The sequence below is a fragment of the Podarcis cretensis genome (assembly GCF_951804945.1).
Source record: "Podarcis cretensis genome assembly, chromosome: 12".
In the NCBI taxonomy this organism is placed as follows: Eukaryota; Metazoa; Chordata; class Lepidosauria; order Squamata; family Lacertidae; genus Podarcis; species Podarcis cretensis.
In genome coordinates this window covers 38,125,853-38,153,109 of record NC_137181.1, presented here as the reverse complement: position 1 = coordinate 38,153,109, position 27,257 = coordinate 38,125,853, and the positions used below count along the sequence as shown (strand labels likewise).

At 42.1% G+C, this 27,257-nt stretch overlaps 1 protein-coding gene across 7 annotated transcripts in view; it reads right to left on the bottom strand.

Moving 5' to 3' along the window:
* The window catches only part of CREB5 (cAMP responsive element binding protein 5), a 266,685-nt gene that overhangs the window by 209,572 nt on the left and 29,856 nt on the right, over positions 1-27,257 (bottom strand). The window contains exon 1 of one of the 7 annotated variants that reach the window (XM_079948041.1): positions 9,157-9,217. The exons of the other annotated variants lie outside the window; for them this stretch is intronic. The gene's annotated coding sequence lies outside the window, so the exon portion shown is untranslated. Of the gene's footprint in view, positions 1-9,156; positions 9,218-27,257 lie in introns of those variants that run through there. 7 annotated transcript variants of the gene reach the window in all.

Sequence of the window (27,257 nt, the reverse complement as noted above, 5' to 3'; positions counted from 1 at the left end):
CCACCCTTTCAGGATTCTTTGTGTCAGATCTCATTAAAAAGAATTCAGCACAGGACTATACAAAAGAGACAGCAGACCGAAGAGTTCAAAGATCAAGTACAGATAGGATTGAGACCGTGCAGAATGATAATATCTCCACAAACTCTTAGTCCGTAGAAAGGATATCCCACTGAACTTAAGTAAGTGAAATCAGGGTTGTGGAGCTTTTTTCTTTTCCCCCCCCCCAAAGTTGTTGAGCTAAAAAATGAGGTTTTGAGCTATTTTTAATTAAAGTCATCCAAATCTACACTACTGACATGGGCCATACACCAGGGTTTCCCCAGACATTTCAGCAATTTCCACCTGGGCACTGTTTGCGAGGACTGAATGCTGGCTGCATCTAGGAAATTCCAGACATATGGTATATAGTAAAATATATGGGAACTGACATCTTAATTTCAGAATCGAAACAACTGTACTTGTAATCATTATATGCCAGTTTCTGAAAGTATTAGCGTAGTTGTGCAAGTGAAAAGAAGCTTAGGATTTAATGTAGATGTTAACAACATCTTTCAAAATTCATTGCCCTGTAGTGACCAAGTAAAGCACGGTATTGGCAGCCTACATATGCTAGGAAGCCCATTGCATTGTTGAAGCCTGACACACCGATGAAATATCACTCACTCAGCGCGAGGCAGAAAGATACATGGCATTCAGACTGAAAGAGTGTGGATAAAGATTGGCTGAAGACAGAACTGTGTTCAGGTCAATATTGTTTAATGTGTATTCTCTAATGGGTAATTCACATAGCTATGGAGAGGGAGTGCATTCTGATTTTTCCATAATCTTCACAAACTGCTTGTGTGACTGTGATAAGCTGCATATATATACATACCGTATTTTTCGCTCTAAAAAAGTAAGGGGAAATGTGTGTGCGTCTTATGGAGCAAATGCAGGCTGCGCAGATATCCCAGAAGCCAGAACAGCAAGAGGGATCACTGCGCAGCGCTCCCTCTAGCTGTTCTGGCTTCTGGCTTCGCCGCGCGAAGCCTCTTCAAGGCAGTGGGAGCCTTCATCCCGCTGCCCTGAAGAGGCTTCGCACGGCTATCCCAGAAGCCAGAACAGCAAGAGGGATAGTTGTGCAGCACTCCCTCTTGCTGTTCTAGCTTCTGGCTTAGCCCCTCAGTCCCTTCCCCCACCTCCCGGAAAAGCCCCCAAGAGCCACGTGGAGCATGTGTGCAGCTCTTGGGGAAAAGCCTACAAGCGCTGCACACACGCTCCACGCAGCTTGTGAAAGGGAGCGCTGAGCAGAGCCTGGGATGCATATAGGCTCTGCTCAGCACTCCCTTTAAAGAATTTTTTTTTTCTTGCATTCCCCCTCTAAAAAATAGGTGCGTCTTATGGAGCGAAAAATACGGTACATATCATACATAGGCAACTCCTGCAGCCAAGCTGGTGTAAAACGTATTGCTCTCCTTTCCTTTGGACCACATCAGCAAGGCTGAGAGGAGGGTCTTGTTGTCTGGGCAACCCAGGACCTCCATACACAATGCCCAAGCTTGCACCCCAGAGAGGTCACTTCAGTGCTGCTAAGGCAGCAAAAACAACGCAGGAGGCAGCACTTATGAGTTACTGGTCTCTACAGCCACAGCAGGCACTGTGATTCTCCAGCAGTTGAACTTCACCCCCAGAGGCGCACTCCGTTGTCTCTCAAGATGCCAATGATACATAATAGGGAGAAGGGACTTTTTCGCATGTATTGGAAATAAAACCCAAATACTGTTGTAATATTCTTGTGTAAATTAATCCACCACCACCACTACCCCCATCTCAAGACATGTGTTTAAAATTGAACGAGAGAGTTTACAATGTCCAGGTACATCTTCAGTGGTACTGCCAAGTTTGAAGGAACCCTGAGCAAGATGCCCTCGGGCAGGAAGGAGGGATGTTGCCATGACTGCTCAAACCCTTCCCTCCTACATGCCACCCTAACTCTTACCTGTGGCACTGTCTTACCTGCTCTAGCACCCATAACCTGCCATTTACCTGCACTAGCACCCATAATCTGACAGCATGGCCATTCCGTATCTAACCCATGTTCCTCATACATCAAAATCAACTTAGTCACAACCCCTCTTCAATACACCAAGGCAGCCCACTCATAAACCACCTCAAGCTCTTCCCACATTTCAAACTCAGAAACAAGGCCAATGTGGGGCAGGTGCTGGTAAACAGCCTCTCTCTCTGTCTTAGATTCCAAGCAAATATTTTCCTGGAGGAAGATGCAGAGGCTGCTTACCTGACAAACGACGTGAAAGGAGAGCAGGGCCACCAGTATCTCCACCTCAGCCCAACATGGGCACAGCCTCACTGTCAATCTGTCATGGGGTTAGTGAATATACATTGCAAAGCATGGTCCCTAACACAGCCAGGAACAAATTACAGACATATTTAAGTAACCTGAAGTTTGGGGGGGTTGGCCTTTCAGATTTTCCACAGGTTTGGAAACACCTCCAGAGAACAAAAAAGAATTCAGAAATACAGCACGTTAAACAACAAGCCCACTCCTCAAATGACCACTCCTCAAATATTTCACTGCTCACTTTGTATCTTACCCTTGTGGGTATATCAGATTAGCACAACGTTGTCTTTGCACAACTGCTGGAAAGGAATGGCGTGAAATCACTGGACCCTGTTCTCCTCTCAGTCTCTGCATAAAAAGCAAATAACTAAATAAAATATCTGCAAAAATTTGTACGGCTTAACTCGTAAGAATATCACGCAGGCTTGTTTCCTGTTCCAATGTTATTCTTGAAGTGGGTTGCAGTCAGAATCTGATTTTCATCGAGCTATTATTATTTGCAGCTGTGCGACCTTCTTAACCCTGTTTCAAAAGTGACATTTCAGCCTTCAGCTCCATCCTGACTGAATGTTGCAGAGTTTTCAACCTTGTGATTAACCCTTAAGAAAGGGACAGAGTAATTGTCGTACATCCACCCAGTCTAGGTCAGAGGCTCAGCCCTGAAAACTATTCACTATGGGCATATTTCTTTTCCATGGAGAAATAATACGTATTTTTTAATTAAAAAAAAAGCTTCAATGGAATGTAAAATCCACATGGATTCATGAGAAACATGAAAAAGAGAGGAGAGGACTCTAGTTCCCTGCATGCTGGTCTCTCTTAGAAAGTCCACATGCCAGACATTGGTTCTTCATGCTTGACTTGGGACAACTTCCAGTGTTACGGGACAGACAAGTTTCTGTTTGTCTACACTACAGCATGCTTCACAGAGCACTCTAAACCATGAAGGAGGGAGATGCATGCCAGCGTTGATGTTTATCATGCATCTTCAGTCACGCACCAGCTCCTCACTATACATTATTAAGGGTTTGATGAAAGAAACAAGCAGTGAACAAATGGGAACTTGCCTTGCCTGTGAATCTTGAAGTATCCCATAGCATTTAGCCCAAGTTCCTGTGGGCATTATTCCCAACTCCCCTCGAGTTTTGTTTCCCCCCATTCCTAGAAGTTAGCTTTCTGTTTTTTTTCTGTTTTTTTAAAAAGATATTTATTTATTTTTTAACAGAAAAGAGAAAAAAAAATAAAAAAGCATCAGGAAAATACAAAACGGCATACTCAATCACAAACATAGATCAAATGAGAAAAAAGAAGTTAAACAAAAAAAGACTCCAATTTTTAAATTCGTATTTACATAGCTTACTTTCTTGACCTCCTCACACCTCCCTTTTTTGTGTTCCTCTTTGTTCAATCAAATACAGCAAATCCTTACCCTTTTTCAAAACTAGTTTCCAATTATTAAAATCGCTTCTATTATGTCTCCAGTCTTTTCTCTTTATGTTTAAACACCTTTAACATATTGTTTACTTTGACATAATATAACTTTGATTTTTCACCATTTTTCAATTACATTTTAGCATACTTCTTAACACTATATCCCTTGTGCCATATTGTTTTTGTATCCAACATCATTTTAACATTCATAAACTTTGCAGTGTTTCTGCAGATAGGTCTTAAACTTTTTCCAGTCCTCTTCCACTACCTCTTCTCCCAGGTCTCGAATTCTGCCAGTCATTTCTGCCAGCTCCATGTAGTGTATTACTTGCACCTGCCATTCTTCCAAGGTGGGCAAATTTTGTGTCTTCCAGTACTTTGCGATGAGTATTCTTGCTGCTGTTGTCGCATACATAAAAAACGTTCTATCTTTCTTTAACACCAATTGGCCGACTATGCCCAAGAGAAAGGCCTCTGGTTTCTTGGGAAAGGTATATTTAAATACCTTTTTCAATTCATTATATATCGTCTCCCAGAAAGCCTTGATCCTCGGGCACGTCCACCAAAGGTGAAAGAATGTACCCTCAGTTTCTTTACATTTCCAACATTTATTATCCGGCAAGTGATAAATTTTAGCAAGCTTGACTGGGGTCATGTACCACCTGTAAATCATTTTCATAATATTCTCTCTTAAGGCATTACATGCCGTAAACTTCATACCGGTGGTCCACAACTTTTCCCAGTCAGCAAACATAATATTATGACCAATGTCCTGTGCCCATTTAATCATAGCTGATTTAACTGTTTCATCCTGAGTATTCCATTTCAACAGCAAGTTATACATTCTTGAAAGAATCTTAGTTTTAGGTTCCAACAATTCTGTTTCCAATTTCGATTTTTCCACCTGGAAGCCCAATTTTTTATCCATATTGTAGGCTTCTCTTATTTGGTAATAATGTAGCCAATCTCGCACTCTATCTTTTAGTTTCTCAAAACTCTGCAATTTCAATTTATCTCCTTCTTGTTCTAATATCTCCCAATATTTCGGCCACTTGGCCTCCATATTAAGTCTTTTCAGAGCCTTTGCCTCCATAGGTGACAACCACCTTGGGGTCTTGCTTTCCAATAAATCTTTGTACCTTATCCAGACATTAAATAATGCCTTCCTGACAATATGGTGCTTAAAAGTTTTGTGCACTTTAACCTTGTCGTACCACAAATATGCATGCCATCCAAAAGCGTTATTAAAACCTTCCAAATCCAAAATGTCAGTGTTCTCAAGAAGCAGCCAGTCTTTCAACCAGCAGAAAGCTGCTGATTCATAATAAAGTTTAAAGTCTGGCAGGGCAAATCCCCCTCTTTCCTTTGCATCAGTTAATATTTTGAATTTTATTCTGGGTTTTTTGCCCTGCCAGACAAACTTAGAAATATCTCTCTGCCACCTCTTGAAACACTCCATCTTGTCCACAATCTGCAAGGTTTGAAACAGAAATAGCATTTTTGGCAATACATTCATCTTTATAGCTGCAATTCATCCCCTAGAAGTTAGCATTCTGTGGGCACTGGTTACACTCAGTCTTCTCTGGGTTCTTTGTGGGGAAATGTTTCTACAGATTCGTTCCGTACTGCTGCAAACTTCAGAGTTGCACTCAATCTGCGGACAGCTCTCTCTTGTGTGGCTGTCATTTGCCAGTGCTATTTTTTGAGAAAAAGAGGTGCCTGAACTCACCATGAAATTCCCCTCATTGTCTTAGAATGGCAATGGTGCCCACCTGAGAGGTGCTGGAACTGAATTCTGGTGAGTTCTGGTTGGGGAAAAAAGCCCTGTCCATCGCTATTTTGCCTGCGTACGTCACAGAGGATGGAGAATTGAACTGGAATCCCGAATTGACTGAGCTGGCTAGTGAAGACATGCACCCAGTTCAGACCAAACAGCATGGTTTCTTGTGAGCACACAAGCCTTGTGTTTACATGCACGCACGCACGCACACACACACACACACGTTTCCCATTTTAAGCAAACTCAGTTTGATATCCTGGTTTGATATCCATCCTGGCTTGCTACCTAAATGTGGTTCGTACAAACTACAAACTCCCATATTAATCAGAAACAGGAAAGTGATGTTTAAGGGGCCAAAAACAGGACGAGAAACTATAAATCACTGCCCTGTGCACATGAAGACAAGTGCAGAGGCCTGAGGCTCACAATGACTTGTTTGTAACAACACATCTTGCATCCTTGCACGTTGGTCATCATTGTCAACCTCTGCAATTTGCCCAGCTTGATACAAAGGAATGACCTGCAAACTTACATTTTCTAGCTTCTACACTGGACACATAAGGTTGGGATTTTTGCTTTTACAGTTATGCTATAGGAAGAAAGCAAATGTACCTTCTTCTTAAGCACTGAGATGGAAGACATCACCAAAATGAAACTGCATTAAATTTAGTTATATTCATCATGCACATACAGTGGTCCAGTATAATGAGCTTTTTCTTATTTGTAATCTACTATGTCCTACAGTAGACTTCAGCCCACACATATATCTGCTACCTTCATGGTCTATTTCATGCATCTGATGTAGGGTACTGCCTACACAAACTCGTGCCACAATAAACCAGTTAGTCTCTCAAATGCCATAATGATCATCTTGGTTGATTTATTTTCTGGGGGCAGTAAATCCATTAGCATGGCTAGTTTTCTGGAATTACTCTAAAAACAGCATCATTCAAAACATGGGTGAAGGAAGAGTTAATGGCAAACTTTGTTACCAGTTTCTCCCTGCCTGAGTAAACCCTCCCACCAATTTTCAGGATCATTGGAATGAAATGGAGTATGATGTTTTTCCTTCTGTCCAGCTGAAGTGCTTGTTTTAAAAACAGCTAGCATCAAGCTTTCCACATATGTACACATACAGGATTCATTATTACACTTGTGGCTGTTTGTGCTGCTATGGTAAAGGATCTGTCACCCATATTTTCCTGGATTAAAATATTTCCAAATGGGTCTGGATGCTAGGAAAAATTCCACATGTGTAGCTTTCTAAACAGGCCTTAGCATGATCGATGGCTGGAACCTCAAATCTCAGTGGTGCTTTCAGTGTAGTGTTATGCAATTATATGCAAATGCTGACTGCATACAGAAATACAATCGAACTGGAATCTTATTTATTTATTAAAAGGAAGGGTCCTCTATCAATCTATATAAATCAAAATGTCAAAAATTGTGGCAATCATCTGAGTTCTCCAGAATTCTTCATCAGGGAAAAATATGTTACAGAAAGTAGAGACTGGGGCAACAAGGAAAGCACATACACACATACACACAAAATTTATGCTGCTGTTGTAGCCACAAGTTCAACTTGTACACTCAGTTCCAAGATGAAGGTTGCAGAATGTCCCTCCAAGATGGAGGTTGCGGAATAAGTCCCTCCCATGTGACCTCCAAGGGATCATAGATTGTAGGATAAGGAGAGGGACAAGTATTCAAAGAATGGGAGTACCAAAACAACTTGTTATAGCCTTTCTTTTAGTAAATATAGGTATAAAAACAGAAAACAGTACTGAACCTTGAATGGAGAAAGTATCTGAAACAGATTTTTTTTTTTTAAGGACAGAACAGAGATCAAATATTATGTTAGATACAGATCCCAATTTCCCTCATGGACTTACCCTGGTGAAGTTTTACGTCCATCTTCCAAATCCAATCATCACCTTTGGGATGCAAGAAGGGAATTTCCCCTAGTGTAGTTCATGGCATTCGTGAATTGAAAATTCCCATAGAGTGGAGAAATACAATTCATGGCTCAGAAGCCAGTTACATATCTCCAAACATTTGAGCTGAGAAAGTGGATAGACATTAATGGGGTGTGCCAGGGTCACAGGGCAGGCCTTTGGGGGGAGAAGTCAAGGGAGCCACTCCACAAAATGAAGAGGAGGGTCCCCCAAAGTATCTACCTGCAAAACCCAGAGCCTAAAACTACCTTAAACTGTGCCATCTACATGTTGTAAGTTAGGACCTAGAGAGCCCAAAATATAATAAAGACAAGAACAGGGATTGGAGTACTGTAAAAGCAAGAATGGGAAGTAGCAGGAGATATTGTGGAGTGGGGTGGGGAGAGAGAAGACTGGAGAAATATTGAAAGTAGTAAAGGAATATGACTCCCATGGCCATGCAATGATTTTAGTAAATGACTCTTATGTGCAGTGAAGGCTGGTCCAGTAGGCTGAATTGGGTGCTCCTCCACCAGCCTCAGCCTGTCCTCACCTACCTACCTCTTTACTTGCAACCAATTCAGTGGGTCATTAGGAGAACCTCACTGAGCTACAGTTTTCAGAGTGGCTTAATAATTTATCCCTCTTCAATGAAAACACTGGAAATAGTAGCTCTGTGAGGAGAATAGGTAAAGGTAAAGGGGACCCCTGATCGTTAGGTCCAGTCGTGACCAACTCTGGGGCTGCGGCGCTCATCTCGCTTTATTGGCCAAGGGAGCTGGTCATGTGGCCAGCATGACTAAGCCGCTTCTGGAGAACCAGAGCAGTGCATGGAAACGCTGTTTACCTTCCCGCCGGAGTGGTACCTATTTATCTACTTGCACTTTGATGTGCTTTCAAACTGCTAGGTTGACAGGAGCTGGGACCGAGCAACGGGAGCTCACCCCGTCGCAGGGATTTGAACCGCCGACCTTCTGATCGGCAAGTCCTAGGCTCTGTGGTTTAACCCACAGCGCCACCCGCGTCCCTCTAAAGTGGTATTATAGGCCTTTAAATGTATGGTGTGAATGTGGCCCACCTTAGGCAATATGGATTCCATGGGTCAGTCAGTCAGTCAGGACTGTTTGGGCACAATAGTTCTAAAGGGCTATGGAATTATGCTCCTAGTGTAATGCATTTGATGCCTACTGAAACATTTCTGAGATAAATAAATATATGTATATGCTTCCTTGAGTCCCATCTGGGGACAAGGTGGGGTATAAATAAATATATAATAATAAATAATAATAATAAATAATTTAAAAGTGTACAAAGGCCAGGGAAGCCAATGCCTGCTCCAGTGAGAGCTCTTAGCAACATCTGGTAAATACACAACACTTGAGACGCTTTCTTGGATGCTTTCAGATGGGGTCCTGTCAAAGGGCTGCCCTCTCATTTTTATTCATGGGCTCATCGCATGTGGCGTTGTGACTTACAAGCAACAACTTTCGTTGCTGAACACCAAGCAACCGTTCCTGTTGTTGTTATTTGTCTACAGTTCATTAAGAGGTTTCCCTCAAAAAATAATATTGACAGAGGGTTTAAAAGAGAGAGAGAGAGACTGTACTGTAATTCCAGTATGCTAATTGCTTTAGTTTACAGTACACCAGGAGATAAAAGAATGGGCCTACCTTGAGCGTAAATAAATAGCTGGCTTTCTGAAGAGAAGGAGGGGGAAACATGAAAGGCATCCTGGGGGAAACAACAACACAAGCCTGTTCAGCTGACTTTCATACCAAGAACAGATGTAAGGTTCTTTTTCCCCCTCTCAATGCAAACTTTGAAAAACATTTCCAGGCACCTTTTGCCTCCTGGTTCATCTTAAGATATTTTTGAAGTTTCTAAAACCAACAAGGAACATACAGCGATATATTGCAATGTGGGTATATCTATACCAGCTTTTAAACACAAGATCAGCCTAAATCTCTCAGCCTAAATGAGAATTCCTGGGGACAAATGAGAACTAATGGGGAATGCTGGTCATTTATAACTCACCAGGTAACATTTATTGTTTGTTTGTTTGTTTGTTTGTTTATTCTTTTGCTCCTAATCAAACATAGTCATAAAAGACCTCACCCTCCGAAAAAACAACAACTAATTACAGGATTTACAGTATTACAAAAAACATTAATAACAGGAACCAGTATTTATATGATCCATTATATTTGGTATGTTAGTACAGTATTATAAAATGTGGATCTGGACAGCCAGCAAGTGGATTTCTGCTCAAAACATGTGGGTTTCCAATCTGCTCCTTCCCACTTTGGTGGCTTCCTTGCACCATCCCTTCTTCCACTGCTCCTGAGGCTGAATAATTTTCCAGAATGGTGTAACTTGTGGCAGTTGCCTACCTACATGGCCCCAGGGCTGGTGTCAGAACATGGCATTTTTCCAGCAGCTCCAGAAAGCTCAAGGAAGACTGTCACACATTTCTCACAGTGCCCTGGACCAATACTATAGCAGGGGTTACACGGGAGAATTGAAATAAATTTAAATCCCTTGGCATCTGGTGCTCAGAGTTCTAATGTTGCTGTCCACTGTCTTATAAGTCTCCACATCAAGGCTTATGGTCTCTCTCTCTCTCTCTCTCTCTCTCTCTCTCTCTCTCTCTCTGTGTGTGTGTGTGTGTGTGAGAGAGAGAGAGAGAGAGAGAGAGAGATAATATAACAATAATAATTTATTATTTATACTCTGCCCATCTGACTGGGTTTCCCCAGCCACTCTGAGCAGCTCCCAACAGAATATTAAAAACACAATAAAACATCAAACATTTAAAACTTCCCTAAACAAGGCTACCATCATATGTCTTCTAAAAGTCAGGTAGTTGTTTATTTCCTTGACATCTGATGGGAGGGCGTCCCATAGGGCAGACACCACTACCGAGAAGGCCCTCTGCCTGGTTCCCTGTCACCTCACTTCTTGCAGTGAGGGAACCACCAGAAGGCCCTTGGAACTGGACCTCAGTGTCCAGGCAGAACAATGGGGGTGGAGACGCTCCTTCAGGTATACTGAGTGTGTGTGTGTGGGGGGGGGGGTCACCAGATGGCACTGTGCCAAACCTGATAATGAAACCTCCTGGACTGTACAACTCTATCCAAAGACCTTCCTCAACCATAATTCTCATTGCACATCCTTACATAGACCCAGTTTTTTTGCATCTGAAAGGATCAGAAACATCTCCTAATCTTTACAACTTTAGGAGCTACGTCCATGAACTCAGAAATTCTGTGTACATGAAACCTGCCCTGTGACAGTCAGAATCTTGTTCTGATTGGATCCTTGTTCCACCTTTCCTCTTGGGAACTGCCCCATAAATATAACATGCTTTTGGAAATAGCTTATCTCCGACTTCTATGGCCAAGGACAAGAGTAGCTAGTGTGGTGTCTCCTGATGTTGTGGACTACACCATGTTGTGGACACTGACCATGCTGGCAAAGGCTGATGGGAGTTTGTTCCAAAACATCTGGAGGTACACTGGTCCCCTTCAACCCAGGGAACTCTGACCTCTTCCACAAACAGAACCCAGGCTTAGTTCAGGAAAGGATGATCTGTACATTGAAGTACTTCAGGCTCTCTGCTAATAAAGCACTTTGTGTTTTATTTTCTTTTAAAGGCAATGCTTCACTCCTCTCCCCTCTAGTAAATGTATCTTAATTAGAGTTGTTGTAAGTGTCAGGCGGACACAGGTGGTGCTGTGGGTTAAACCACAGGGCCTAGGACTTGCTGATCAGAAAGTCAGCGGTTTGAATCCCTGTGACGGGGTGAGCTCCCGTTCCTCGGTCCCTGCTCCTGCCAACCTAGCAGTTTGAAAGCATGTCAAAGTGCAAGTAGATAAATAGGTACCGCTCTGGTGGGAAGGTAAACGGCGTTTCCGTGTGCTGCTCTGGTTCACCAGAAGTGGCTTAGCCATGCTGGCTACATGACCCGGAAGCTGTACGTCGGCTTCCTCGGCCAATAAAGCGAGATGAACACCGCAACCCCAAAGTCGGTCACGACTGGACCTAATGGTCAGGGGTCCCTTTACCCTTTACCTTTAAGTGTCAGGCAAGTATAGCTCAGCACCTATCCCACTCGCTAACTAACCACTCAGTTACATTACAGTGGTACCTCGGGTTACATACGCTTCAGGTTACATACACTTCAGGTTACAGACTCTGCTAACCCAGAAATATTACCTCAGTTTAAGAACTTTGCTTCAGGATGAGAACAGAAATCGTGCTCCGGTGGTGCGATATATATATATATATATATATATAATTGATATATGTTTTGCAGTGCTTTTCTTTTTAGAAAAAAGAGGTGCCAGAACTCACCATGAACTCACCCATGTTGACTTTGAATGGCAATGGCACCCACCTGAAAGGTGCCAGAACTCTGGGCTTGGAAAAAAGCCGTGATATTTTGTCATATTAAGTAGTTAAAATGTTCATAAATATTAATTTTAAAATGACTTGGTTCTGAAGCCACAAGGTAAGATGGCCATGGACATTTCCTCTCAGATTGCTGTATAAACATACCACTACTAGTGGCTGGCAATGGGTCAAGTGGGTGTTGAAAGGTGTAGAACTGTTACATTTTTATGTCCTTATAGTTTCACATCAAGTTGACGAAGGGATTACTTTTGTGTGAGAATTTCTCATTATTATCTTCATATGGTAGCTAAAAGAGGTGACTAGTTGCTTGGAATTTGGATAACTTTGGGGGGTGGGGCGGCAAAGATAGAATATGACTAGACAAACATTTGTGAAATAAAAAATATTCAAAGTATGTCTCACACTCTTTTTCGTGCCTTAATTTGTTTTCATATCATTTTTATATATATCATGGTTAGGGTTCTCAGAAGCTGGAAGTCACCTCACAAATCTAGTGCTGGTCCTGGGTAATCTTCTTAATTTTTACGTTCCCAGACTGAGGAGACTTTTCGTACATAGAACCTGGCAAGCAAATAATGTCTCAGGGACCTTAGGTGCATGTCCTTCTGAGGTAGAGCATTTCCTAGGTGCTTCATAAAGCAATGTAGCCCAAGGCTCAGTCTGAGGAAGCTACTTCACAGGCCACACCCAAGGAAGACAACAATGAATGTGTTGTGCTGGTAACAAGAGGTGGGAGAAAATAAGGCACAAGCCAAAGGAGCAGGAATGTACCTTGAAAGGAAGAGGAAAGGAGACGAAAGAGAGGAAGGAGGCCAGAGAACCTTGTAATGTGGAGTGAGTTACTGTGGCACAGACTGGAAGATGCATTCATACAACCCCATTTGTACTACCCCCCCCCCATGTAGTTTTACTCAATCTGGAATTGAAATAAATTAAAAAAATGAAAAATTGTCCAGTAGCACCTTAGAGACCAACTAAGTTTGTTCTGGATATAAGCTTTCATGTGCATGCACATTTCCAGTGTGCATGCACACAAAAGCTTATACAGTGGTACCTCGGGTTACATATGCTTCAGGTTACAGACGCTTCAGGTTACAGACTCTGCTAACCCAGAAATAGTACCTTGGGTTAAGAACTTTGCTTCAGGATGAGAACAGAAATCGTGCGGCAGCAGTGCAGCAGCAGCAGGAGGCCCCATTAGCTAAAGTGGTGCTTCAGGTTAAGAACAGTTTCGGGTTAAGTACAGACCTCCAGAACGAATTAGGTACTTAACCCGAGGTACCACTGTACCCAGAACAAACTTAGTTGGTCTCTAAGGTGCTACTGGACATTTTTCCATTTTTAAAATTTATTTCGACTGCGTCAGACCAACACGGCTACCTACCTGAATCTTCAGTCTGGAATCGTTTGTGCTTGTCCTCAACATGGCTCTTTCAGTCTAATTTGATTCCAGATCCTGCCCCCACCAAGGTAGGTGTGGCTACTCCCTTTAATTTGAAACCCTCCCTTTAATAGGTTATCCATGCCCTTTGCTTCCTGCACGCACCCAAGGCAAATGAAGAAGAAAGAGGTGGTTGCAATCTTGGTATACACCCAAAAATAGCAGATATAACCCCTATTGCTGGGACCACTTTTATCGGTTTGCAAATGGACACTCTGTAGGGTAAAGCGAAAACAGATATAAAGAAATAAGAAAGGAGCAAATGGGCTGGATCCAGGTGACCCGGGGCCATTTAAAACTAGCATTATGATGTATGTCAGAGTGTTGGGCTTATGGAAGGGTTATAGCAGCACAACAGATGCATGCTGGGTTGTATGCAATGAGGAGTAATAAAGAAATCAGCAGATTGTGTCTTGAAAACGCAGCTCTGCGCAGCTCTGTGCCCTTGCAACCCTTCCTTTTCCTGTTGTGTTGGAGCACTACCAAACACTTAACCACTTCTCTGCACTGTGATGTACTGCATATGTAGTGACCTTTACCCCATTCTGCACATTTAACAAATTTGCTAGCCAATTAACATAATGGCTTTCTGTACCCAAGGGCTCTCTGGAGATTATCAAAGGAGGAGGCTGAAGCTGAGCGTGAAATTTAGGGCACATCCAACAGAAACGCAGCTAACTAGATTAAGAGACACCACTGTCTTTTCATTCCTCCAGAAGGAGAGTCCTGCTATTCGTTTCACAATGGAGTTGACGGCTGTTGCCATTTGGCTGGCAGGATAAACCCAGCATCCAAGCTCAGCTCCTCCAACTGAGCAAGACAGAGAGTAGGTTTCTAAGATTTTAGATGATAGTTTGAATTTATCACTGGTAGAACAGGTAGCACATGTAAATATATTGCAGAGCCTGGCAGGCCAACTCTGCCCGCTGTCAGATGCATGGAGCAGAGGTTCCTTTGGTAAGCGAAAGAAAAATGTGACAAGAGATCTCTGTTGGAATGGGAAGATTTGCCTCTACTTGCACATATAGGAACATTTCCGTTCCCCTACACACACACACACACACACACACACACACACACTTCTGCCAAGAGCTTGATATGTGCCCGGGAGCTATGAAATAGCTCAAATTTGCTTTGGAGAAAAGATTGCTACACTATTGAATTACTTTTTTTTAAGGAGCATTTTCAGCTTAAAGCCCGTTTCTTGAATCAAGCAGGCAGTTTTATCAGAACAATGTGACTTTGGTTTGCGATTGTCATTAGGTGAAATTATTTACCCCTCTTGGAGAACATACATATTGTAAGCGTAGGGCAGTGAAAATCAACCACCACACACCTTCATTTATCAAAATAATCTGGTATGTAAATATCTGAATAATACAAAATTTAGGAAAACCGTGTTCTGTTTGCATTACAGAATTGCTTGTAGATACAGAAGTACAAAGCACAACTATTATTTGGGATATTTTCACAGCCAAAGAGCAGGTCAAGAAAGCTCTACCATATCTCAATATTATCCCCCTCCCAAACTTTTACATACATCCTAAACAACAGAAGCTTCATTTTTATAAGGTAACACCCCCCCCCCCCAAAAAAAAAAATCACAGAGTTTACTAGCACCAGTTGTTATCATTGTGTCTAGGACCATGTTACACAAAAGCAATCAAACTGATTTTGCATTTAAAAATATTTATAAAGAGGAGGGCGGGGTATCTTCTCTATGTTACCAGAGGTAACACTGGCAACTGTGTAAGGAATTTACCATAAATGAGGCCTAATGCTTTCAAAGGTTTACTCAGAGGATTAGTGGTTTGTTCTAGTTGTAATAATAAAAAGTGGTTAGATTATACTGCTCAGGTTTGGGGAAATTTTCTACAGGGATTGAGATCTAAGAACCTGTTAACACATGGGAATGTGGCCGAGTTGAAAATTTCATCATGTATTTTATTACTGCATTTCGTTTTCTTAGTGGGTATCCCAGTTCTAAATTCCTTTTGCTGGCAATGGTTTGTTAACGGAATAAATCAAATTTCCAACACGACATTCGGAGTCGGGCAGGTGTCAGAAAACACACAAGTTGTGTGGAAAGTTGATACCATTCCTCTCTCACCCCTCTCAGAAAACTTGTTCCTCTAATACGAGGAAAGGTTTTAAACTTCATGCCGTGGTGTTTTTGTGTGTTTTAAAAACTTTGTGGCTTTAATATACCTACATGTGATTTTAAAGTTGTTTTATACAACTAAAATCCACTGCTAATTCTTAGTCAACTTTAACTTGAAGGGGGGGGGGCTTATATAAAATAAACAGCCGTTGAACTTGGTGCAAAGGATGTTTTGTGAAAAGCCTGACCATGTCACTGTGAACCTTCGTATTATATACAGTATATATATATATTTTCAAAATGAATTAAAATTAAGAAAAACGCTGACGGTGAGGGTCCCTTAAGGAGTATCAGCATCACAAGTTTCAAACAAATGAAAAATAAAACAAAAACAAGACAGCCTTTGGTTTTAAGTGGCTTGTTTATCGTACTTGGCACGACTGATTGGGAAATCGTACTCAGGGAAGGACCCCAACGGCAGCGCAAACTTATTCATCCTAAAAAATATGTCTCTTCCCTGAAAATGTACAATGAGAAGGCGGAAAATGCAATCTAAAAGCCATGTAGCAAATGCAGAGGGAATTTAATAAAACCACCCCACTTAGGGCTAACCCACCTTTATATTTCTTTATATTTCTTGAGTTTTCACATTACAGTGGTACCTCAGGTTACATACGCTTCAGGTTACATACGCTTCAGGTTATATACACTTCAGGTTACACACTCCGTTAACCCAGAAATAGTGCTTCAGGTTAAGAACCTTGCTTCAGGATAAGAACAGAAATCGGGCTCCAGCGGCGTGGCGGCAGCAAGAGGCCCCATTAGCTAAAGTGGTGCTTCAGGTTAAGAACAGTTTCAGGTTAAGAACGGACCTCCGGAATGAATTAAGTACTTAACCTGAGGTACCACTGTATTTGGGCATGTAAGCATAGGAGCCAACTCCTAGGGGCCAAGGGCGCTTCTGCCCCCACAATAAAATATTTGAAGGGGCAGGGGCCCCACAAAATTTATGGCCATTTCTATTCAAATGGTGTGTGTACACTGCGTCATGTGATCAATTATGTGGGGCAGGCCCTGCATAATATTTTACCTGGGCCACCACAATATTTTATTCAGGTTGGCACCCCTGCATGCAGGTAATATTAGTTGTGTGTCCAATAGAAATTTGTAAAGGTAAAGGTAAAGGTACCCCTGCCCGTACGGGCCAGTCTTGACAGACTCTGGGGTTGTGCGCCCATCTCACTTAAGAGGCCAGGGGCCAGCGCTGTCCGGAGACACTTCCGGGTCACGTGGCCAGCGTGACATCGCTGCTCTGGCCAGAGCCAGAGCCAGAGCCGCACACGGAAACGCCGTTTACCTTCCCGCTGGTAAGCGGTCCCTATTTATCTACTTGCACCCGGAGGTGCTTTCGAACTGCTAGGTTGGCAGGCGCTGGGACCGAGCAGCGGGAGCGCACCCCGCCGCAGGGATTCGAACCGCCGACCTTTCGATCGGCAAGCCCTAGGCGCTGAGGCTTTAACCCACAGCGCCACCTGCGTCCCAGAAACTTGACATGTAGATAAATATTTTCAGTGGTTGACAAAGAGCTGTGGAACTCCTTGCCCTGGAGAACGATAGCTCCTTGTGAAAATAAATGCTCAAACATGCTGCTTTCACGTTTCACTTTTTTCATGGAGAAATGCAAGACGTTTCTCCACATTGGGGGCAAAGGACCTAACCCTCCTCTTCCAAAGCTCCACATTGTCTGATATCGCACCTGTGAAAGTAGCAAGTCTGGGTAAGATTGTCACCTTATATTTCTGCCACTGAGGAAATGTGGCCCTCTCAGTCTTTAGCACCGGGCACAGATGCATTGCAGAGCAATCGTAAGTGAAGTTGCTGAGAATGGTGTAGTTCTCTGCCACATCTCAAGTCCTGCTGGCTTGTTACTGTTAGAATTCCTGCTCCGTGATAACAGCCATGGGATTTTTGTCTATCACATGACTGTATATGTTTTGACTCCACAGTGTGGGAAGTGACAGAGACAGGATGTTTATGTTACTGTGTTCCTTGAAGTGGGACTATTGTCCTTTTTCCCTTTGCTGTCTGATGCTAGAGAGAGAGGGAGCCATGTTGCAGTACTCCATGTGTGTTTATATGTAAATAAAGCAGATTAGCCAAAATGCTGAGTTACTGAGGTCTGTTATGCAAGCTGCAAAACTCTGTGGATCCCTAAGTGTGCCGATGTCTGTTGGCATCAGTTGCTGTGATGTTCGGGCTGAAGAAAGCTTTTGAAGCTCCCGAACGATTGACCAGGAGGGAGGGAACATGCCAGCTGGGAAGGGAGGGAGGGAACATGGAGGGAGGGAGGGAACATGCCATGTGTCTCTGCCAGGGTCCTACTCGAGAGTAGGATGAGCTCCTGACAGTTACTGGCCAGGGAGGAATGTGGGAAAACTTATTTCTCACCTTTGCAGTTCCTGCTCCCAGTTGGCACAACTGAGAGGCTCAAAGAATCGGAACTGCTTTAGATTCAGCAGGTACAGGAGTCCTGCTCTGAAATCTCACCCCCTTCCCCATTTCAGAACTTTTCACCTGCTACTGCCAGCAAAAGAGCCACTAGTTTCCCACATGCCTGGACACAGCTCTCCCCCAGCAGCACATTTTCAGTGGAGAGATAGCTGTGCAAACCATCCTAACACCCTGAAGGCACCAGAGACAGTGAGAGAACTTGCTCCGTAAATTCATGGCTGAGCAAGCATCTGACTTTGAGCGCATCTCAATCACCAAAGAAGCAAACATACTGCCAAGTTACAGGTAACCAGGCAGAGGGCCTTCTCGGTAGTGGCACCCACCCTGTGGAACGCCCTCCCACCAGATGTTAAAGAGAAAAATAACTACCAAACTTTTAGAAGGCATCTGAAGGCAGCCCTGTTTAGGGAAGCTTTTAATGTTTAATAGGTTATTGTATTTTAGTGTTTTATTGGAAGCTGTCCAGAGTGGCTGGGGAAACCCAGCCAGATGGGCGGGATATAAATAATAAATTCTTATTCTTATTCTTATTCTTATGCGCACACAAAAAGGGCACAGATCTACATAGGCTATTCTGGGGTGTATAAATGCAACTTAGGAAATCATGATTTAAACAGAAATAAACTGAATCCCACCTGGCCAGTCTGCTGACCAGGTACTACCGGTAATTGTTTATGGGCAACTCTAGGGTCCCCAATCTTCTTTTGTATGGTTTGTTATCTTTACAATAGACTTGGACCACACCACCCTCCAAAGAGACTGCATTTGTGAGTAGTGTAATGCCTACTCCCTTGAAGAACATGGCATTAACTAGCTACATAGGCTGCCTCTGCTGTTCAGGATTTTGTTACATCTTGTAACTGTTAATGAATTGTGTAAAATGTTCTGAGCTGTCTGGTTTACTATAGAAAGGTGGCAAACAAACAATGGCGGTGTTGATGACGACGACAACAATGATACATGGCTTACCTTTTTAGAGGTCCAAGTCCAATACTGTCCACTAAACTACGTATATCGAGTTGCCAGACCCTTACATATTCATCCCTTGACTGTAATGGCGAAAAATGGCTTCCATGTGCATCTGAGCCATCACTAACAGGAGTTACATATGACATAACATCACTTCCAATTCAATGCCCCTCAGCAGATTCAGTTCACACATTCAGCTGTCAAACGTCAAGTAATCAAGTGATTTCCCTGCATGTGTGACTCAGCCAAAAGTCTCTGAAATATTTTCCTTTTACATAATAAACGTTATCAAGTACAGCTAGTAGGTTATTGGCACTAGTGCACCCCCTCTTCCTCATATGTTCTGCTTTCTCTTTTCAACATAATTATTCTAAAAGTATTAGCATCACTCCTAGGGACCATCGGAGGGAGACAAGCCTGAAAGACCTACATTGGCTCCCAGTACGTTTCTGAGCACAGTTCAAAGTGTTGGTGCTGACCTTTAAAGCCCTAAATGGCCTCAGCCCAGTATACCTGAAGGAGCGTCTTCACCCCCATCGTTCAGCCCGGACACTGAGGTCCAGCTCTGAGTGCCTTCTGGTGGATCCCTCACTGTGAGAAGTGAGGTTACAGGGAACCAGGCAGAGGGCCTTCTCAGTAGTGGCACCTGCCCTCCCATCAGATGTCAAGGAAATAATCAACTACAGTGGTACCTCAGGTTAGGAACTTAATTTGTTCTGGAGGTCTGTTCTTAACCTGAAACTGTTTTTAACCTGAAGCACCACTTTAGCTAATGGGGCCTCCCACTGCTGCCGCGCTGCCACCACACGATTTCTGTTCTCATCCTGAAGCAACCCGAGGTACTATTTCTAGGTTAGCGGAGTCTGTAACCTGAAGCGTCTGTAACCCGAGGTACCACTGTATCTGACTTTTAGAAGACATCTGAAGGCAGCCCTGTTTAGGGAACTTTTTAATGTTTGATGTTTTATTGCGTTTTTAATATTCTGTTTGGAGCCGCCCAGAGCGGCTGGGGAAATGCAGCCAGATGGCAGGGTATAAAATAATAATAATAATAATAATAATAATAATAATAATAATAATAATAATAGCCTCCCCAAAATATTTTCAAGGAGGGGGGAAGGATCCCTCAAAACTCCACAGCGGTCATGCATGCACGCTGCAGGGTGTGCTTGCATCAGGCATGCAAGTCACAGAGTGTGAACATGACACATCAGCCTACCCTGTGCTGTGAGAGAATAACGTCAACATGTCACATGGCCCCTGGCCCCCTCAGTCATGGGGGCAAGGCATGGCATCACTTCTACAATTCTTCCTCCAATGTGATTACCAGTGCTTTTTTAAAAGCAAAAAAAAAAAAAAAAAGTGCCGAAACTCACCCCAAAGTTGTTACAGTAACTGCCATACTTTTAATATTAAAAAAAGAAGAAGTATCGTTATTGCATACCCTTGAGAATCCCCAGAAAAATAGCACTGGTGATTACTATACCATTCACATCTGAAAAATGGAAATTAGCATTTAGACAGCAAGAAATAATAACGGAATTAAAACAGATCATATGCCTGGCAGTTATGATTTGGAAAGCTAACTTCAAAATATGTCATTTCTTGTAACACACACATCCCAGCGCAAAATACCTAGAATTTCAAACGAAGACATCCTTAGGAATGCCGAACTTGATTCAAGACGGGGAAGCACCTGTACACAATTTGTGAATGATCTCACTCCGACATGGCTCTCAGTGATGGTAATTCAAGCTATACCATGGGGTCATGGACAAATCAGCTGTGGAAGTATTCCAGATTTCCTGGCTTTGAACTCCTTCCACTATATTCAATACAACTTACCAGAAAAACACAGTAAAATGAGATAATATAACAGTTGGAAGGTATGCCTTTATGCTTTAGGCAGCTCTTGTCCATCGCCGAGTTTTTGGGTTACCCTGCTACAAAAGAGATCGTGGTTTAATTGCCATGCTTTGTTTTCCTAGATCCCTGGAGAATACCTGGTGACTGGATTTCCCTTTGCTTGGAGCGAGTGCTTAAATAGATTTCAAATATGACACCGCTCCGACAGTCACACTCACGGCCCTGAAAACATTGCCTAACCTTTAATATATGGTGACATGCACTGCATGTCCTTAGTAGTGAAGGAAATTCCCTTTGCATATGTTTAGAGGCCCCTACATTCTTTCCTATATCTTTGAGGGTTAGAGGATACTGAAAAATAGGAGACAGAACCAAACCAATCCTATTTTCAGCATATGCAAAGTGTACCACTCAATACTGTGCTACCTTGTTGCCTAGCCTTATTCAGACAAAACCTCCCCACTCCAATACGTGTGTAGCGGTGTGTGCATTCATGGGTGTGTGCATGTATGATTTGCTTCCAAGTAAACATTGCTAGACATGGGTGGCGGGACGCGGGTGGCGCGGTGGGTTAAACCACAGAGCCTAGGACTTGCTAATCAGAAGGTCAGCGGTTCGAATCCCCACGACGAGGTGAGCTCCTGTTTTTCGGTCCCTGCTCCTGCCCACCTAGCAGTTCGGAAGCATGTCAAAGTGCAAGTAGATAAATAGGTACCGCTCCGGCGGGAAGGTAAACGGCGTTTCCATGCGCTGCTCTGGTTCGCCAGAAGTGGCTTAGTCATGCTGGCCACGTGACCCGGAAGCTGTACGCTGGCTCCCTCAGCCAATAAAGCGAGATGAGCGCCGCAACCCCAGAGTCAGCTACGACCGGACCTAATGGTCAGGGGTCCCTTTACCTTTACCTTTTAAACATTGCTAGAACTGGGGTGAAGAATAATATGATCATAATAAATCTCTTCAGCAGGCATAAAACATATTTGTGCAACTTAGACAACATTTTCTTCTTTAGATAAAAATAATGAAAAGCAACATTACTGGGTAATATCCAACTAAGTTAGGGTTGCTCTATGTCTGGAATTTCCCGAACATAGCTGGTATTCAGTCCTCGTAAACAGTGTCTGGGCAGAAATCGCTGAAATTTACCAGCAGTTCAAAAAAGCTCAACAACTTTGCCAAAAAAATACGGCAACTCTAATTAAGTCATACTCAAAGTAGACTTCAGTAACTTTAGTCAATTAATTTCAGGGAGTCTGTTCTGAGTATGACTGTGGTTGAGTACACACCAATTACAGACATTTGAAGCACATTTTCTCCCTCAAAGAATTCTGGGCACTGTAGTATGTTAAGGATTTCCGAGAATTATAACACTGTGAGGGGGAAACTACAGTGCCCAGAATTCTTTGAGGGAGAAAATGTGTTCTGAGCGTGCTTTAAAGGTATGGTGTATACATAGCCTTATAGCTGGATATCACACACTATTTCATTTATTCTCTGGAATCAACATGGCATCAACTGTCTACGCATGAAATAATTATATTAGCAAAGCAACTAACAGACGGGAACAAATAGCAACCCTCAAGTACCATTTAACAAATTGCTCCGAATCAAAACATCACCTACAGAATGTGTTACGATGCAATTAATTGGTAAAATGCTGACTATTTTTTTTTACTTGCTGTAAACAATTTAAACATCTGCTAAGCTTTCAAAGAGCACAAAAGCTATACTTAAATGAATCAATGCCATCAATTTAAGACTCCGCAGCGATAGTCAGCAAAATTTGTGGAACAGCTTTCAAAGATATATATGAATTATTTACAAGCCTAACAGCGTGAGCCCCGGACTTGTTTACTTGGAAGTAAGGTCCACTTAATTCTACAGGGCTTACTTTATTGTAAGTATGTCTAGAATTTCAGAGGAAATGGTATGATGCACAACGTTTACTTTTTGGGAAGTAAATGCCACTGAAATAATGGAATTTACTTTCAAGTAAATATGTTTTAAGACTGGATTGCACATTTAATACCTGCCAACAGTGTTGTGAGGATCCTGAACCTTGTAAAATTCATTATTATTATTATTTATTAAATTTGTATACTGCCCTTCATCTGTAGATCTCAGGGCAGTTCACATGAAATCAGTACCCTGGAAAATAGTAATTGGTGCTTACATTGTTTTCCCATTATTATTATCATTATTATTATTATTATTATTATTATTATTATTTATTAGTATAGTGTTTAGAGACAGAATATTACTACTAGTAGTAGTACTAAGAGCATTTAATTGTAGTAACTTGATATTAATTATAAGCAGTACTTTTTTCTTTAAAAAAATGTTTAGGGGTACTCTTATTTTGACTCAAGAAAATCACCATTTTATAGTTCAAATTGGGGAAAATAAATACAGTAAATGGACAAAAGTAGAGGTTCACAAATAGTTTAGGGGTATGCATATGCCTGCGTCCCCCCAGAAAAAAAGCACTGATTATAAGAACCTTGTAAGATTGTAAGAACTAATATTCATTGATAGTAAGAACATAAGAAAACTTTTGCAGGGTCAAACCAAACACCAACCTAATCCAGGATCCTGTGGTCCACAGTGATCAACAAGGTGCCTACAAGAGGCCCACATGATCTCAATTGCCCTCTCCTACTCTGATTCCCCAATGTCTGGCATTCAGTGGTTCCGTATGTGGTATATTGCCATTATTACCATTAGCCATTCATACCTTTATCCTTCATGGTTTTGACAAACCCTAAGAGCTTTGGATATTTGTTTTCTTTTATGCTGTACAATCAATGAAACACAATGGCTTTGCCCATAGATTATTATAACAATCTAACAAAACATTATGTTACGCAGAACTGGAGGAAAGTTCCGGATTGAAAAGGTACCTTTTTACTCTCAGAAAAAGCAATAGGGCATCTTTGGGTCCGTACGTTTCCTTCGTACCCACCCCACAGCTTCCAGCTCATGTAACCTAGATCACACTAAGCATTCTCGACGCAATAATATGCCCACATGCTAAATTGTGTGGAGGGGTGTAAGTGTGAAGGGGCAGTAAGAACACCTTGCTTCATGATCCTGTCAACTGAATGTGATATATGAGGGCATGAAAATATTAGTAAGTTCTTCTTGGTGGGTTTTAAAGTTCAGGATAGACGAGGCAGTATCTAACATTATCAGGATACAAAATGTGTAAGGCTTTGTTGGTTGTATCTAAAGGTCTGACTCCATACTGTTTCTCCCAACAATTCTACCACCATGCAAAATATAATTGAAGAAACTGGCAACATTTCCTGAATTTAAACTGGGGGGGCGGGGGGGATGCTTCAATGTGTTTGACTAGTTCTGCTAGGAGTATTTAAAAAAACAACAACGATGAAGCAGTCTGACTATTCAAAAAGAGTTTTCAAAAATGGATTACGTTTTTGAATGGGCATTTAAACTCAAATCCTCTTTTGCCTGGGTGAGGGGCAGTAGAGTGATCTATTTTAAAAGGTTTTGGTTACAGAAAGCTGCAGGGGTCATTTCTTCAACTCAGATGTCAAAGCTCTAAAGGAGATAAGCAAAAGAGTCTGGTTCATTCCGACTTTTCCCTCTGAGAGATAGATTTCACTGCTATGCAGGCCCAGGGACTTAAGAGAAGCACAGGGTGACAGCAGCCTCTAATGGCAAATGTGTGCACAGAAATATCGTGACTTTAAATACAATGACACGGTTAATGCCGAAAAAAATAAATAAATCCCTTTTGGAATCTGAATGAAGCTCGTTTGTGCTGACTAAAGAAACGTCTCTGCCCGCACACCAGCAATTTAAGGACTTTTTGAAGTTTGGTTCCAGTTCCCTGCTAAATATTGTCAAGTTGATGATACTTTACAGGCAAAGACTCCAACTCTTCAAATCCCAAAGCAATTATGCTATGAGAAGAAGAAAGAGCTGATAAAAGTGTTCCCTGGGAAGTAGAGCTCTGCTAGGTTTCCCCGAGCTTTCAAACAAACTCCTTAGTGTAAACAGAAAGACAATCCGGTTTGTGTGAAAGTGGAGCAGAAGATCAGAGCATGCTTGAGAAAGATGTCAAAAATGCAAAGAAAGGGACACGTTTAAATTGCAATCAGTCTTGAGAAGGCTGTACCCACAAAGATGACAAGTGAGGATTTGGGGGCTTATAAAATCTGAAGAATGCACATACCGTATTTTTCCGTCTATAAGATGCTCCCATGTATAAGATGCCTTCTATTTTGGGGGACTCAGATTTAAGAAAATGGGAGGAGATGGCCCAGAGTTTAAGACACCCCCTAATTTTTGACATTATTTTTTTAGGAGGGGGGGACCTAGTCTTATACACGGAAAAATACGGTAATTAATTCTGTCAGGTATAAAAAGGGGACAGACATTTGTGAATGGCAGCCAACAGATTAGGAAGTTATATTTCAGACACAGTTTGCTGTGGCTGCATTAGCCAATGTGACAGAGTCTATAATAGGGAGAAGGGAAATTAACTCATAAGAGTATTAATTATGTTAGCACTAGAATTTGACTCATTAATATAAGAGTTTTTAGAGTTGCTCAATGTACACAAATCTAATGAAGAAGAAAAATCTAATTCAGAAATAAACAACAAACTGTATCAAACACAGCACAAGCAGTTTTTTGGTCATATAACAGGGCTTTCCCTTCTTCTCCTTGCCCCAAGTGCCCCCCAATCTGCTCCAGAGGGTTCCTCAACCTTCTGGAGAAGATTTTGAGGGCACATGGGAGACTGCAGGCAGCTGGAGAAGTTCTGTTGCACATGTGGAAGTCTGTTGTGGGAATAAAACTGTAGCATTGGAGAGAACCCAATTTTTGTTCTCTAAAGAGAACGCAGACTGAAAGGTGAAATACAAAACTTGGCTTTCTTTTTTTCTAGAAGTGAGGAGAAACTTAGATAAAAGCAGTACCAGATAGCCTTGACGCACACACTCCTGCTTTAAAATGTTGGTCTGAGAACTGCTGACAAAGATTACTTTTTCTTCTTCTATGCACAGGTAGAGTTTAAAGGAAGGTATTTGTGATGGAAGTTCTGACCCTTTGGACAGAAGCTTAGGTGGTAGTATGCAGACAGATGTGAGGGAGCTGCTAGCAAAATACCCTCCAGTGCCCCCCCAACAGGGTACCTTAGCAGCAGCAGTGACAACTGGAAACAACTTCACAAGGATTACTTGGGGGCATTGACGAAATTCCAAAATGTGGGTGGCCCTTCACAACTGTCCAGTACAGTGGTATCTTGGTTCTCAAATGCCTTGGTACTCAAACAACTTGGAACCCAAGCACTGCAAACCCGGAAGTAAGTGTTCCTGTTTGCGAACTTTCTTTGGAAGCCAAACATGTTCTGTTTTGAGTGTTAAGCTTCCTATTTGAGTGCCACACTTCCATTTTGAGTGTGACACTGAGGTTTCTAAATTAACATTATCAGATGATGTAAGATGTTCTTGTTTTTAAGCTTTATATGATTACTCTTTTTGACTCTGTAAAACGAAAACAATTTTACGATGAAGAATTTGTCTCTTGCGTATAAATGACCACTTAAGAGATGTATTCAGGCTATCCTAGAATTTGCATCACGAAAACTGTTTTGAGTTTCATTCTGTGAATTTATCACATACAGGGGACTTTATAGTGTAATGTTTTTAGGGTCCATATCTGTCAGAACCAACAATGTCACCTAGACAACCACATGTCAAAACAAATGTGCTTTTCATTTCTTTGGAACAAATTCAGCTTCTTCCAAAAACACTATTTAATTCTCTGTACTTTAAAGTGGCTAGGCAAGTCACCTAGTATAGGTCTTGCTTCTCAGTAAACATGCAGAGGATTCTTATTCTGGCTTTAATCCTGCCTGCAGAGTAGCTCTGTGAAATTCAAAAGCTTGCTATCTTTAGGCTCCCTCTATTCACCAACAGAATTATCCACTGCATTTTATTTACATTCCCTTGACCTTTGTGATAATGGCCCTGTTCTTTGCGCTCACTGTATTTAGAGCTTCAAAACCTTCCTCCTATAATAAAAGGTTTCAAGGATCACATGTGATTCCGCCCCCCCCCCCCAGATGGCAGATTAAAGGTTTGACGCATGGCTGAGTGCCATGAGACATGATATAAGTAGGCATTTGTTTTTAAACCATAGTTTAGCCACAATGAAGGAGTTTTCCGTCTAGTCTGAGGCCAATTATGACATGTGTGCAAACCTTCATTACCAGCGATAACACAAGTGAGATGGTATCTTTTACAGAACAAGCTTACTTGTTGATGATATTTCACACTTTCAGACTTGCATTTTCCATATGCAGACATTCCGAGCAAAAAGAAAACAATGCACATTCCGTCATACGGTGTTTTGTGCGACAGGATCAAAACGATGCTTGTCGTTGTGTCTCATAATCACCGTGTAGTATATTTCAGCATCTGGATACGGCCTTCAAAAAACAT